Below are 13650 nucleotides of genomic sequence, written 5' to 3' on the forward strand. Positions count from 1 at the left end.
ATTGTTGAAGCCGATCCTGGTGGTTTTCCCACATACAGCACACTTGCTATGCACCTGGCATATAAACAAGGATGTAGGAGATCAGGTGTACAGAATTACGAGATACAAATCATTTGCCAGTAAATTCAAGAATGGAAAATAGAGAACAATCATTCGATCTTTATCCATTGCGGAGTACGAGCAAAATGTGAGCAAGATGAAGGATTCGATGAGTAGGTACCAAACTCTTATCTCGTACGTTGAGGATACGTGGTTGGTGCATAAGGAGAAGTTTGTTGTTGCTTGGACGAAAGATTTCCTACATTTTGGCAACACAACTTCTTATCGTGTGGAGAGTGAACATGCGAGTCTAAAGCAATGGCTCAATACAGCCACCGGATCTCTAGATACGGTATGGTGGAAGGTTCACAAGTAGATAGAATCCCAGACAACTAATATCAGGTATTTTCAATACGTTCTACTAGAAGATGTTTATATTCTTATCAGGTATTTGTAATCTCAGTCAACTGATAGTATGTTTATCTTCTTATCAGGTACATGCTTGAGCAGTCTAGGCTTCGTAAAGGAGTATTTTACTCCGGATTCCCCCTTAACTACCTGGTATGCAAAGTCTCCCACTACTGCATGCAACTGCTAAATGTTGAGTTAGTTCGCATGAGAAGTTTGAGCCATGAAGTGAATGCGCTTTGTGGTTGTGTATTGAGAACCTCTCATCAGATACCATGTGCATGCGAGATCAAACAAGCTTATGAGATTAACGAGATGATCAGTATTGAGAGGGTTCATATGTTCTGGAGAACACTTTTAATTAATTATGGTCAGACTCATGAAACTGAAGGGTGTCATGATCAGACGGAGGATCAGAGATATTTTAAATCATTGGTCGACCAGGTCTCTAAAGGTGACCCAGCCTTACTGCGGAACATTTCAATACGTATACATGATCAACTACACCCTGATGAAGTATGTTACACCGAACCTGATGTCAAAATTAACGTTCGAGGATGACCCAAGGCGAGTAAATCCACAAAACGTACGCCTAGTGCCTGGGAGTACAATGAAACTCGGCATGGACGTGCTCGTTTTAGTAGTTCGTCTATGAGCCATGGTAGAAGTGGTAGGAGAAAATCTTCATCATCTGTCCATAATTTTGCATCCTCAGGTAATACAGTTTTGCAATATCTAATTCATTTACACTTAACATAAGTTCTGTGCGGTTTACAATATCTTATTTCACTCAATGCAGATGGAAATACGTATGAAGTTAATGATTTCGTACATTCTGACAAAATAATTGGGATCATTAAGTCCTACATTGAAACATATTACAACGTAATCGGTGATGGAAATTGTGGCTTCCATGTTGTTTCTACCTACATTTTTGGCACCGAAGAGTCGTGGCAATTTGTTAGGCATAACCTTAGGAATGAATTAATTGCGAACCGTTTTTGGTATGAAAATGTGTTACTTGACGATGTTGATGCAGCAATTAATAGGATAAGTTGGGACGGTGGAGGTTGTTCGCAGGAGTATTGGATGCTCGTTTATGATGACTTGTTTTCGATTCATACATTGTACAATGCTGCTGTAATGTTTTTCAGTTTCATGGGTGGAATTACACCTAGCTTTTGTGGTACTGTGTTACCATTGTATGCCGCATCCACTACTACAAGACCAGACCGAGAGATATGCATAGCTCATTTGGGTAATCACTGTCGCCACTATATTCGTTTAAATTTATCTCCTAATTTTCCAGTCCCCCCTATACTGGCATGGTGGTCTAAACACCATGATCATAGCGTTGAAGGGTGGGATCGCTTGTATGCTGATAGGAGAGCACAATGGACAAGATAGGTTAACCTTAGATGCAATTAGCTGTTATTGTGTATATTTCAGGTCGAGTCTGAATTGAGTCTGTATTGATTCTGTAATGTTCTGGATGGATCCAGTTAGCTCTATATATGTTACAGGTTGATTTTGATTGGATTATGTAATGTTCTGGATGGTTACAGTTACAGTTTTGATACAGTTTTATTGAGTCGAGTTACAGGTTGAGTCTGAATTAAGTCTGTATTGATTCTGTAATGTTCTGGATGGATCCAGTTAGCTCTATATATGTTATAGGTTGATTCTGATTGGATTCTGTAATGATTCTGTAATGTTCTTCGGTTTCAGTTATCATACATAAACATATTTCATACACATACACATACTCAATCATTTCTAGCAGTATAACTCATAGGTGTAAGAGTAGTGTCAATCTCAATGAACATTCAAAGCTTTAGAGCATGCCTAATCAGCCACATGCTTAATGATCATTCATACATAAACTCTATGAGTCCTAGCTTCCTAAACAGTTGTATCTAACCAATCAGTTCATACCAATCATTTCATCATCACCCACAACATCATATATATATGTAATCGTACAGTTCAAACCCACATAACAATATATATACTAAATCCGACTAGTTTCCTAAATAAATGAGTTATAGGTTCCAAAACAGTACATCAAACATACACAATCACTTCTAAAGGCATGACCAATCAGTTCAAACCAACATAACATTAATATATATTCAGTAAGTTAAAGAAATCTTCCCATATGCTAAAGGTATGAACCGATTAACAATCTCTTCAGTCAGCCTTCCCATGTACTGAAGCATTCTTACTATCCCTGCAAATAGTGTTCAAATAAAAAGAAATCAAATGAGTTCATACCATCTACTGTATCAGGCACTATCTTGCCCTAGATTAAAAAAGATAAAGACCCAAGCTTTACAGCAGTGAATCTAAATACAATAAAATCACTATAGCTAAGCGAGAGATCTAAACCTTTCAACTATAGGTCTGAAAATCACAAAATCATTATACCAGTTGTTGAAATCGACATACACCAAAGTAAATCGGATGAGGAAAAGATAGAGTAAGGAACAATGATACTCTAATACAGCTAGGAACGAAGAAAATATGGCTTACCAGTATCGTGTTTCGAGCTCACCCAGTGATTGCATGTTCAAATCAGCCATGGAGATAGAGAGGGATGAAAGGGATGACGCTTGCATAACCTAAACTGGGGTTTGGGATTGAGAGAGGGTTTATATATCAGCTGAAATTTCAGTCAAATGATATAGAGCGCCTAAAATTTGTTATGGCCGCGTAAGTGAAATTTCATTTGCCGCTTTTTTGTTTTCGGCATACAATGACATTCATTTATTAGAAGTGTCATCTGTTGAGCGCATCAAATTTAACGAAAACGCGTGTTTTCTTTGGATGGCAGGATTCTGTAATCGTAATGTCATCTAAGAATCGAGCGCATTTTTTATTTTGCCTTAAGATGACATACAGTTAAAATACTGTCACGAAAAATATTCAAACGACACGAAAACAAATATCTGTCATGTATCTTGTGTCATGTGAAAGGGAAAATGGCATAGTGCAGGTTGATTCTGATTGAATTATGTATTGATTCTGCAATGTTCTGGATGGATCCAGTTAGCTATATATATGTTATAGGTTGATTCTGGTTGGATTCTGTAATGTTCTGGATGGTTAAACAGTAATAAACAACGTACTTATATAATTAAAGTACTAAAATACCAAGTACATAATACATATATTATTCGTACAACTATAATAAAAAGTACTAAAACACAATCACAAATCACTTGGCCGAATGCCAAGCATCCAAAATCTTCGGGGTCTTCACGATCCAGTCATCCTCTCCAGCACTCCTCGAGCGCTTGCTGCTACCTAAAATTATAGTAAACTCATTTCAGAATCTTCGTATATTTTCTACTAATCACGAATAAATCACATATTAATAACTAAATTTAAAGTTCTCACCCGAAGACGACCCTGATGTAGAAGCAAAACGTCCGTCACGACCCCTCAGTATGGTCTAAGGAGGTACTCGCATAGAAGACGCACTCTGAGGAGGCATAGAGTCATCTCTGTCCATCTCCACAGCATTCCCCATCTCCTCACGTCTAACACGCTCGTCGTGTTCAGCTTGTGCCCTCTGGACATCACCCAATAATATATGCTCCGGGCAGAGGCAGTCACAACAAGTGACCTTATATGTCTGTGTCGAGAACGGGCCTCAGCAATATCAGCATGTAAAAAAAAAATAATTACATATATAAGCAAATAACGCATTTTTTTAATATACTCAATTTATCGTTTTTTCAGTTTTTTTAATTATTCGGGCTTGCCAACGGGCGGCCCAAATTAATTTATTTTAAAAAAAATATTTCGGGCCCCGTTTGGCCTAAACAGAGCGCCGCAACCGTTTGGCCGCGGGGCCAAATGATCAGCGCGTTTTGTTTGGCCGTAGGGCCAAACGGATGTGTCGCTCGTTCCACCATTAGGTGGAACGAGCGCGGCACCTAGTTCCACCGTAAGGTGGAACTAGGTACCGCGCTCGTTCCACCTAATGGTGGAACGAGTGCGCCATGCTTTGCCACCACGGGCAAACGGACAGTTCGTCCGTTCCACCCATGGTGGCAACGGCATCGGGAATCTGTTTAGTTAAAAAAATGGATTTCATGATTTCGGATAAAATTTTTTTTAAAAAAACTTACCGGAACATTCATGAAGCCTTTTGCCCTTCATTCCTTTGGCGGCATGTCGTTTTAGGTCGGGTTTTTTGAAAAGCTAAAAAAACTAGAGAGGATTTGAGAGTTTTTGGTTTTTAATTTGAAATTGTGAGGAGGGCATAAACGTCAAAAGGGTGCGGTGGAAAGTATAACCTTTGCAGTATATAGCAGTTCACTTGTTATAATATCAATAGAAAATTAACAAATATATTGTATATTTTTATAATAAAAAACTAGGGGATCTTTTTTTCTACCGATTTGGGCCATTCCTTCATCATCCCCGTGATTTGGCCAGAACGTAAAGTTCGGGAGTTCCAATGTCAGTAAAAAAAAAGATTTTAATTAATGACTCAAAGACTTTAATTGGTAATTATAATGTGTTTATGAATTTTTATGTTCATTATTCATTAATAATTGATAGGGCTAAAATATATAAACAAAATCAGTCTAATTTAAATAACTAATTTAATATTTAAATTAATTTTCAATGGAATTAAGGGCTAAAATAAAATTGAAAGAAAATTAGAGATTTTTTTTTTTGTTTATTTAAGGTAAAATTGATAGTTTTGTTTGATATTCTAATTATAATATTATATATATACTATTATTATTATGAGTATTGTAGAAGACAGTATTGCACTAAATACAAAAGTTTTCGTAAAAGCTGGACCTTATTTCTGGAATTGTATTTTCTCATGTGGGCCTTTTTAATGTGTTGTTTTTTATTTTTAGTTTTTTTCATAATGTATTTATATTTATAATTATATGAAGCATGGATTATTATTATTTTATTATTATTATTATTATTAGATCAAGCAAATAACAATAAGAATAAAAAAGAATGCATATACACTTAGGCCCCGTTTTGGAGGAAAATATTGTGTTCTGGAAAATATTATGGAGGGAAAATATTTTTCAGGAAAATAAAATATTTTTCTGTGTTTGGCAACAATACTGGAAAATATTTTCCAACCACTAAATATAGATTTTCTGTATTTTTTTATATTTTCAATGGTATATATAAAGCATAAAAAAAAAGAGATTCACATGTATTAAGCACAAATTAAGCACCAAAAACACACATAAACTGTAAGGTACCGTTTGGTTCGTAGAATTGAATGGAATGGAATGGAATAGAGTTGCTATTCCAAAGGAATAGAATAGCAAATAATAGACTAAAAATTTCTTAGAAATAACTATTCCTATGTTTGCTTGGTGGAATAAGATATAATAAATATATAAATTTTCATTTAAAAGACAACATTACCCTCAAATCTATTACTATAAGTGGTACATTATTGTGTTTTTTTTTTCATTTTTTCTTCATTTTTTCGTGTTTGCACGTTTAGTTTTTCGGTTTTTCCGGTTTTCCCTTTTTCTTTTTTTTCGCGTTTTTTATTTTTCGCAATTTGTTACTTTTTCGTGTTATTCACATTTTTTTCACGTTTTCACGTTTTTTGTATTTTTCACGTTTTGTATATTTCGTGTTGTTCATGTTTTGTGCCTTTTCAAGTGTTTGTTTGTTTTTTTGCGTTTTTGTTTTTTTCGCTTTGTTCACCTTTTCATGTTTTTTGCGGGTTTTTTTCATATTCTCGTATTTTGTAACGTTTTCACGTTATTCATGTTTTTCGTGTTTCATATTTTTCGCATTTTTATATTTTTTAACGTTTTCCTCATTTTTCTCTAAACGCGTATGTTTTGTGGAAAATGTTTTACCCTTTTGAAAATGATAAAACATTTTCCCTTATTTCTTCTTTCATTTTCGATTGACTTAACACTTACTTTCTTTTGACTTATTTTCCTGCCTAAACAAACACCGGAAAATTGAAAAATATTTTCCTGTATAATGATCGCGTCGGGTAGATATGGTGGAGCCTCAACAACAAAATGAACGTAGTTTTGCATGTTGGAAGCCCAACAAGCTTGACGAATGCGAGAAGTCTCAACAAGAGACAAGATATGTTCTAGACAGGATGTGTTTCATGTAGGACGCAGTTTCGTGCAGAACATGGTTTGGTGTAAGAATATATTCCATGCAGGACATATTGTTGTACAAAATGTGTTTTATGCAGGTAATTTGAACCCTATGAAGCTCGAGTCAGGCGACTGCATTAAGCAATCGAGTATGATGATTAAGAAGTTAACAAGCAAAAGTTTTAGCAAACTGGGAACATATCCAACCAAGTAAGAGGCATTCTACTAGTGAGCTGAAAAGTGAGACGACCAGGAGATCTTATTAGATCCTATTAAGGAAAATAATCAGTGGGTACGAGCTTAATCAGAGATTTGACGGAGGCAGAGCGTAAGACCATCGATGAAAAAACCCCGGGGTTTTTAATGCTGGGGTTTTAATGTTGGGTTTCAAGTTCGACCTTGAACTCTTCCCTAGGGAGATGGCGAAGTAACCCAAAACGATGTCATTTGGACGGAGAACCAAGGGTGGTAATTTGTATATAATTTGATGTTATAATATCTTCTTGATGAATTATTTTCTTTATTATGGAAGTTTTGTGAATGTTGGTGTTCGTACTTTAACCGTGTAATTCATGCATTAATAGTGTATTGAAATACCAACATTGACAAAACTATTTCAAAATAATATGGTGTGCTAGTGTTTGTTTTGCAAGATGCTATTAACAAAGCGATCGTGAAGTTGTGTTAGTGGACAATCGTCGAGAATGTGATCAAAGCAGCAATCAAGAGCATGTCTTGAGTCCACTGGCTATTGAGAAGTGGATTTGTATTTGGGAATTGTGATGTCAGTTGGAATTTGATTCGATGGTTGGGAATTCGGTTCAATCGTGGTTGACAAATTTTTGTATGAGAATTTGTTGTGGGAGCAAGTTGGTATTCAGGTTTGTCATCGGTGTTCCAAGCCCCTTTCTCCCCTATCGCTGGGGACAACGATACCCGAAGTGGGGGAGAAGGAATGGACCCGTAAGGGCCATTAATATAAGTATAATCTCTATAAGAACCATAAATATAAGTATATAATCGTATAAGATATATGGAATACTCGGATAAAGGATATTAGAAACACTGGTACGCTAGAAGAAATTTTTCACATTTTTCAAACTTCGATGAATTTTCTTTTTCTATTATTGTGGAAGTGAAATCTTTCAAGTTCAGTGGGTAGAGTTCTGCATCAGTTGAAGATTTGCCAAGTTGCGGAATGGTGGTTGAAATTGAGTCAAGTTTTCAAGGGTAAGGGTCGGAGAACTCGAAGCAAGCGGAGTTTAGTGGGGGGAAATGAAGCAGCGGTTGATTTATGCGGAACCGTGGTTGTTATTCTTGGTGAAGTGAAGTTCTCCTTTCGAATCCATCAACGAGGACGTTGATAATCCAAATGGGGGAGAGTGTCACGGGCGGAGATTTGACCGTAGGCAAATCTCAGCCTATGGCTTGGACCAAGGTGTAAATATTGGCATAGCAAAGGCATTGCAGAAGGTTTGCGTCAGAATTGTGCAATATCAAGCCATCGGCGAGGAATTGCGGCAGCGGCGGGAAGATCGGGCCCGTGGACTATGTCCACGCCAATTCTCCCAAATGGGGAAACTTTCCCCGCATGATCCAAAGGCTATAGGCTTAATATATTCTATAAGGGACCTCCATAAAAGATTAGAACAAACAGGGGCCTCTAGACGTACCTTTGAATAGGTTGTGATGTGTGGGGCATATGTGTGTCCGGCGGTAACATGACCCGAGTTGGTATAAGAAACACTATAGGAGGGGACAGGATCTCAGGCGTCGGATCTCCGCCAACCCCTGGGCCAGTTGTCGGGACTGGTTTAAGTGATCCACCCTAGTCCACTAGGGACTAGGAGAGTTGGGCACCCGGCCTTCGGGAAGGGAGGCGGATGTCTCCGTTCGGGTGGAATCCCGACGGAAATTTTGGGTGGGCCCATAGTGCGAGTTGCTTATATATCGAGGTTTAACCACGATAAACCCCTCCGAGACGGATTACAGATATATGAATTGACGGGATGCCTACGGTTAAAAGGGGATAGACCCCTCCGGATGGTGTTTGGCTGGCCGAGACTCAGGAAAACCTCGGCGCCACACGGGGCATTGGCTAGGCCTTCGGATGTGCCCCGTGACACTAATCTGGTTGGGATGTTTGATAGCCCCGTCTCCTCCTCCACTTTTAATTAAGAAAATAGGTAAATAAAAAGGCAAACAACGAAAGGATAGAATAAAATCAAAAGCAAATGGAGATAGTACATCTTTTTGTTGAGGTGGATCCAAAAGTAAATTATCAGGTACTAAATTTTAATTTTAATTTTTTAGACATTTAAATATGATATGCATACTTGTTTAATTTTCAATTAATATGTGTACTTAAATTTATTTCATTAGTTCGTCTCAAATGATAATATCTAGCTTCAATTACCCTCATTATGCACAATTAATATCAACGAATGTGCAACTTCAAGTGCCAACATCTATGCAATTGACATTCACTCTTTCGAATCTGATAATATAATTTGTTTATTTTTAGGTTTCCCTTTTTTTTCATTTCCATCTCTTTTAATTCGATTACAAATTTGTCTTTTTTAGATCTCCAATGAAAGTAGTTATGATTTACCTCCATTGTTTACGTCTATGCTTCCAAACATTAACTCAAATTCATCTAGATAATTAACATGTTATACTATTTTAACTAAAATACCTATCTTTTGTTATTGTTATTATAACTACTATTATTATAATTACTATATATACTTTTTTTCCTATAAGGTTTGGAGCTCGTTTGCAAATATTCCTCCTCAAAGTTAAGATTGGACGGTTAGAGATTAAATGCAATTTTAATTATAGTAGAATGTAATTTCGTAAACTAATTTTTTAAACGAATTGGCATAATCCAAATTTCAAATTATGCATAAAATTAAACACTAGACTTTAAATAATTTGATATTTTTCGAACCATCTCAATTGTGTTTTGATCAATTATTAAACCTAACAAAGATTATATCCAAACTGAGTTTATCAAAACATATCTAATTAACTTTTCCAGAGACTAATTCTTAACTAGAAATTAATGAAATTAGCTAAGTATATGATAGTACATTGGGTAATAGTTTCATTTTTTTTACAACAGTGGTAAAAAAAAGTACAACACACTGTATTTTTTGTGCCAAATGGAGACTTTCTTTTTACAAAAGAATATCTTTAGGATATCATATACATTGATATTAACAAAAAAAAGTAACTTTTGAGGATAGTGTTGATTTTATATGCCAATTGGAGATTTTCTTTTACAAAATAATATCTTCGGATATCATATACATGATATTAACCAAAAATTAATTAATTTTCAGGATTTTATTGATTTTGAAAATCAGATTTGGTATGTTTGCAAACAGTAACAAAGTATATAAATATGCATGTATTAGAATATGTTAATTTAAATTTCATTAAATAATTTGAATACCAAAAAGAAAACGAAATGAAGAGTCTTCAAATTCTTACCATCCTCATCCTGCTCCTTTTGATGATCACTAAAGGTATATAAACCTTATACTTGTTTGCTATAATTCAAATGCTAGGCATCTTAGCGATTGGCTCTTTTTTTTTAATTCAAGACAAAATTGATGGTTTGTTTTGATATTCTAATTGTAATTTTCATCTATTATTATTATTATTATTTAATATTTATTCAATTTTTGGTTGGTCATTTTCCAAAAAACACCACATATATGCTAAAAATAATAAAAATCAATGTAAGGTTTATTTACCAATTTTTAAAAATCCATTAGTAATTATTTTCTACTACTTGTTTTATGTTTTTTCTTTCTTTACTGCGCTACATAAAATATTTTTATTTTAGTGAATGAAAGGAGCATTGAAGAAGCAACCCCAACGAAGCTTTGTGTAAGATTTGAACGGATCCATAAATCTACAGAGAAGGCTTGCATTGATTTGTGCTTGGCTAAATATGGTGTGTCTAGCGGCTACTTTGTTGTTTCTGGAATTTGCAATTGTATTTTTCCATGTGGACATTATTAATGTGTGTTTTATTCTTTTATTAGAAAAAACCATATTTTATATTTATAATAATTATATGAAGCATAAATTATGATTATTATTGTCATTATTATTATTATTATTATTATTATTATTATTATTACTACTAGAAATAGGCCCGTGCAATGCACGGTTTTCATATTTTCTTAGTTAATTTTTTCAATTAAATTTATTATATTCAATTAAATTTATAAAATTATAATGTTTCTCTCCCATTCTAAAAAGACAGTACATGTTTTTATTTAGTCTGCCTTTCATTATAGATCAACATTATTTTATTGACTTAATTTTTCAATTTTTTTTATATTCACTTATTTTATGTACATTGTTATTGCATATTATGGAAATTTTAAGTAGAGATTATATAATTCTTCAAAAAAAAAAAGTAGAGATATAAAAAATTCATGTTTAAAAAATTATCCTTATATTTTTTTAAAACTCCATTAAAAAAAACCCACCATATACCGTTAACGTTAAGCCCTATAGTAATCTTTTGGAATTTTTATATAAAAATCATAAATACATATAATATACAATTAAATCATATCAAACTTAATTATAAATGTCACTTTTTATATTATAAATAAAGTATGGTTTTATATCCTAATTAAAAAATTCTAGACCTCAATTCATAAATCACAAACCTTATAAACATTATTTTTAAAATATTTTAAAAATAATAATTTACTTAAGTTGGCATAATTAAAATTATTACTTAACATAGTTATACATAATTTTTAAAAGATTAATTTCTATATAAATTTTCTTATTATTTATTTTTCCCAAGCTTTTTCAATCATATATATAAAAGATCAACCATTTTCGTGAGCTTATTTATAGTTGCTTATATTAGTCCAAAAATAGAATCCCTTGGAAATTAGGGATCGAACAACAGTTTGTGCCAGCATTAGCTTCGTCCTGCCAGCATTTAACATAACAATCATAATAAAAGCCTTAGCTTCTTCCTGCCAGCATATTAAATAATTCTCATAATCATATTAAACATAATAATCATAATAAAAGCCTTAGCTTCTTCCTGCCAGCATTTTCCACTCATAGATAACATCAATTGAAGATACCTAATCAGAATATATCATTGGACAAAGGTAGTAGTATGCAAGTGTTTACATGTAAATGACCTCATTAATATCCTATCCAATAGTTTCTCAACATTTGCACAACCTAAAAATATATAGCATATGGATATACGCTACAATTGATTTAGAGTCCATCTTTATCTACTTAAGCAGGTAATTTCCTTTCTACTTAACTTACCCTAGAATGTGTTGTTTTCTACTGACCTTAGTGCTTTATTTTTATTTTTTCTTTATCAAACCTCAGTGCTTTAATATATTTGGATAATTAATGATATATGCCTACTGGTTACTGCCTCTAGTTATAAAGTTTCATATAGTCACGTGTTGTTGTTGTTCCATTGGCGCAACGGTAAACGTTGTTGTCGTGTGACCAAGAGGTCACGGGTTTGAGTCTTAGAAGCAGCCTCTTGCCAAATAAATTGACAGAGGAAGGCTTGCCCCCAGTACACCCTTGTGGTGGGACCCCTCTCCGGACCCTCGCTCAGCGGGGACGCGTAGTGCACCGGGCCGCCATTATAAGGCAAGGCAAAGAAGCAGTCCAAACCTCTAATGATGCCTTTGTTGGCCATGGCAGAGCAAGTATGCCCAAAATAATAATTATAAAAATGCTTGGAATATGATTGACGTAATATTACTTATTTTAATTTTAATAAAAAGAGAAAATATAAGAAAAATACATAGTAAGTAAAAGCTCTTATTCTTTAATTTCATGACAATTGTGTAAATATTTACAATTTTACATATTAAAACCTTATGAATATGTAAAATATTTACTTCAAAAAAAATGTTGAGTGTGGATGACATAAAATCCTACAGCATTTAACTGTTCAATTTTTAATAGTATAAATTATGAAAAAAACACTTCAATTTTTCATTAAGAACTTCTTGTACTCATTTGATTTTATTGATGCCACTATTAAAAAATGATTAATAAAAAAGTAATTATTTATTATTATTAGGTGTGGAATGGAAATTCGAAGCTATATTCCATTTTTTATTATTATAAATTGGGGATGGAGCAAAAAGCCCAAACCATATTCCATTATATATATATATATATATATATATATATAAGATTTAATTAATTGTAAAGATAAATTAATTAAATAATTAACACCATATTATTCGGAAATTAAATATTAATAAAAGAACTTCAATGTGATTGATAATTTGTAATATAGAGTGATGTGATTAATTGATGTCATGGGAAATTAGACTATATTTGTACACGTCAATTTTCTTTAATAAAAAAAATCAAATATAGCTAATTTTTCATCAACCATGTTTAAAATGCTTACACTACAAGAAAGTTGACTTTTTGTGGCGAAAAAATAGTGGGGAAATATGTTTCACACAGAAAATAATAAATTTGTGGGGATTTATAAATTCGCCACGAAATAATACATATTTGTGGGGAGTAAAATATGTCGCCACAAAATTTTATATATTTGTGGGGAGTAATATATTTCGCCACAAAATTTTACATATTTGTGGGGAGTTTATAATTTCACCACAAAGTTTAAAATATTTGTGGGGAAATTGAAATTTCGCCACTGAAAATATAATACAATAGTGGGGAGAATTGACATTCCCCACAAAAATATAAAATATTAGTGGGGAGTTTATAAATTCCCCATTAAAAATACTTATCTTAATTATCTGTTATTATTATTAGTTTAAAATAATTAGTAAATATTATTATTATATTAAAAAATTATGTAGATAGAAAATTAAAAAATAAATATTTCAGTATAATTTTTTTAAAACTTATAATATTAATTTTATTATTATATATATATATATCATATTAAATTACAAAATTATTTACAATTTTAATTTTATTAAGAAATTTTTAATTTAATTTACTTTATTTATTAATTAACAATATAAATATACTTTGTTAAACAAATATAAATATTTTTTTAAACAAA

Source organism: Euphorbia lathyris, chromosome 6 (genome assembly GCF_963576675.1).
Source record: "Euphorbia lathyris chromosome 6, ddEupLath1.1, whole genome shotgun sequence".
NCBI classification, from domain to species: Eukaryota; Viridiplantae; Streptophyta; class Magnoliopsida; order Malpighiales; family Euphorbiaceae; genus Euphorbia; species Euphorbia lathyris.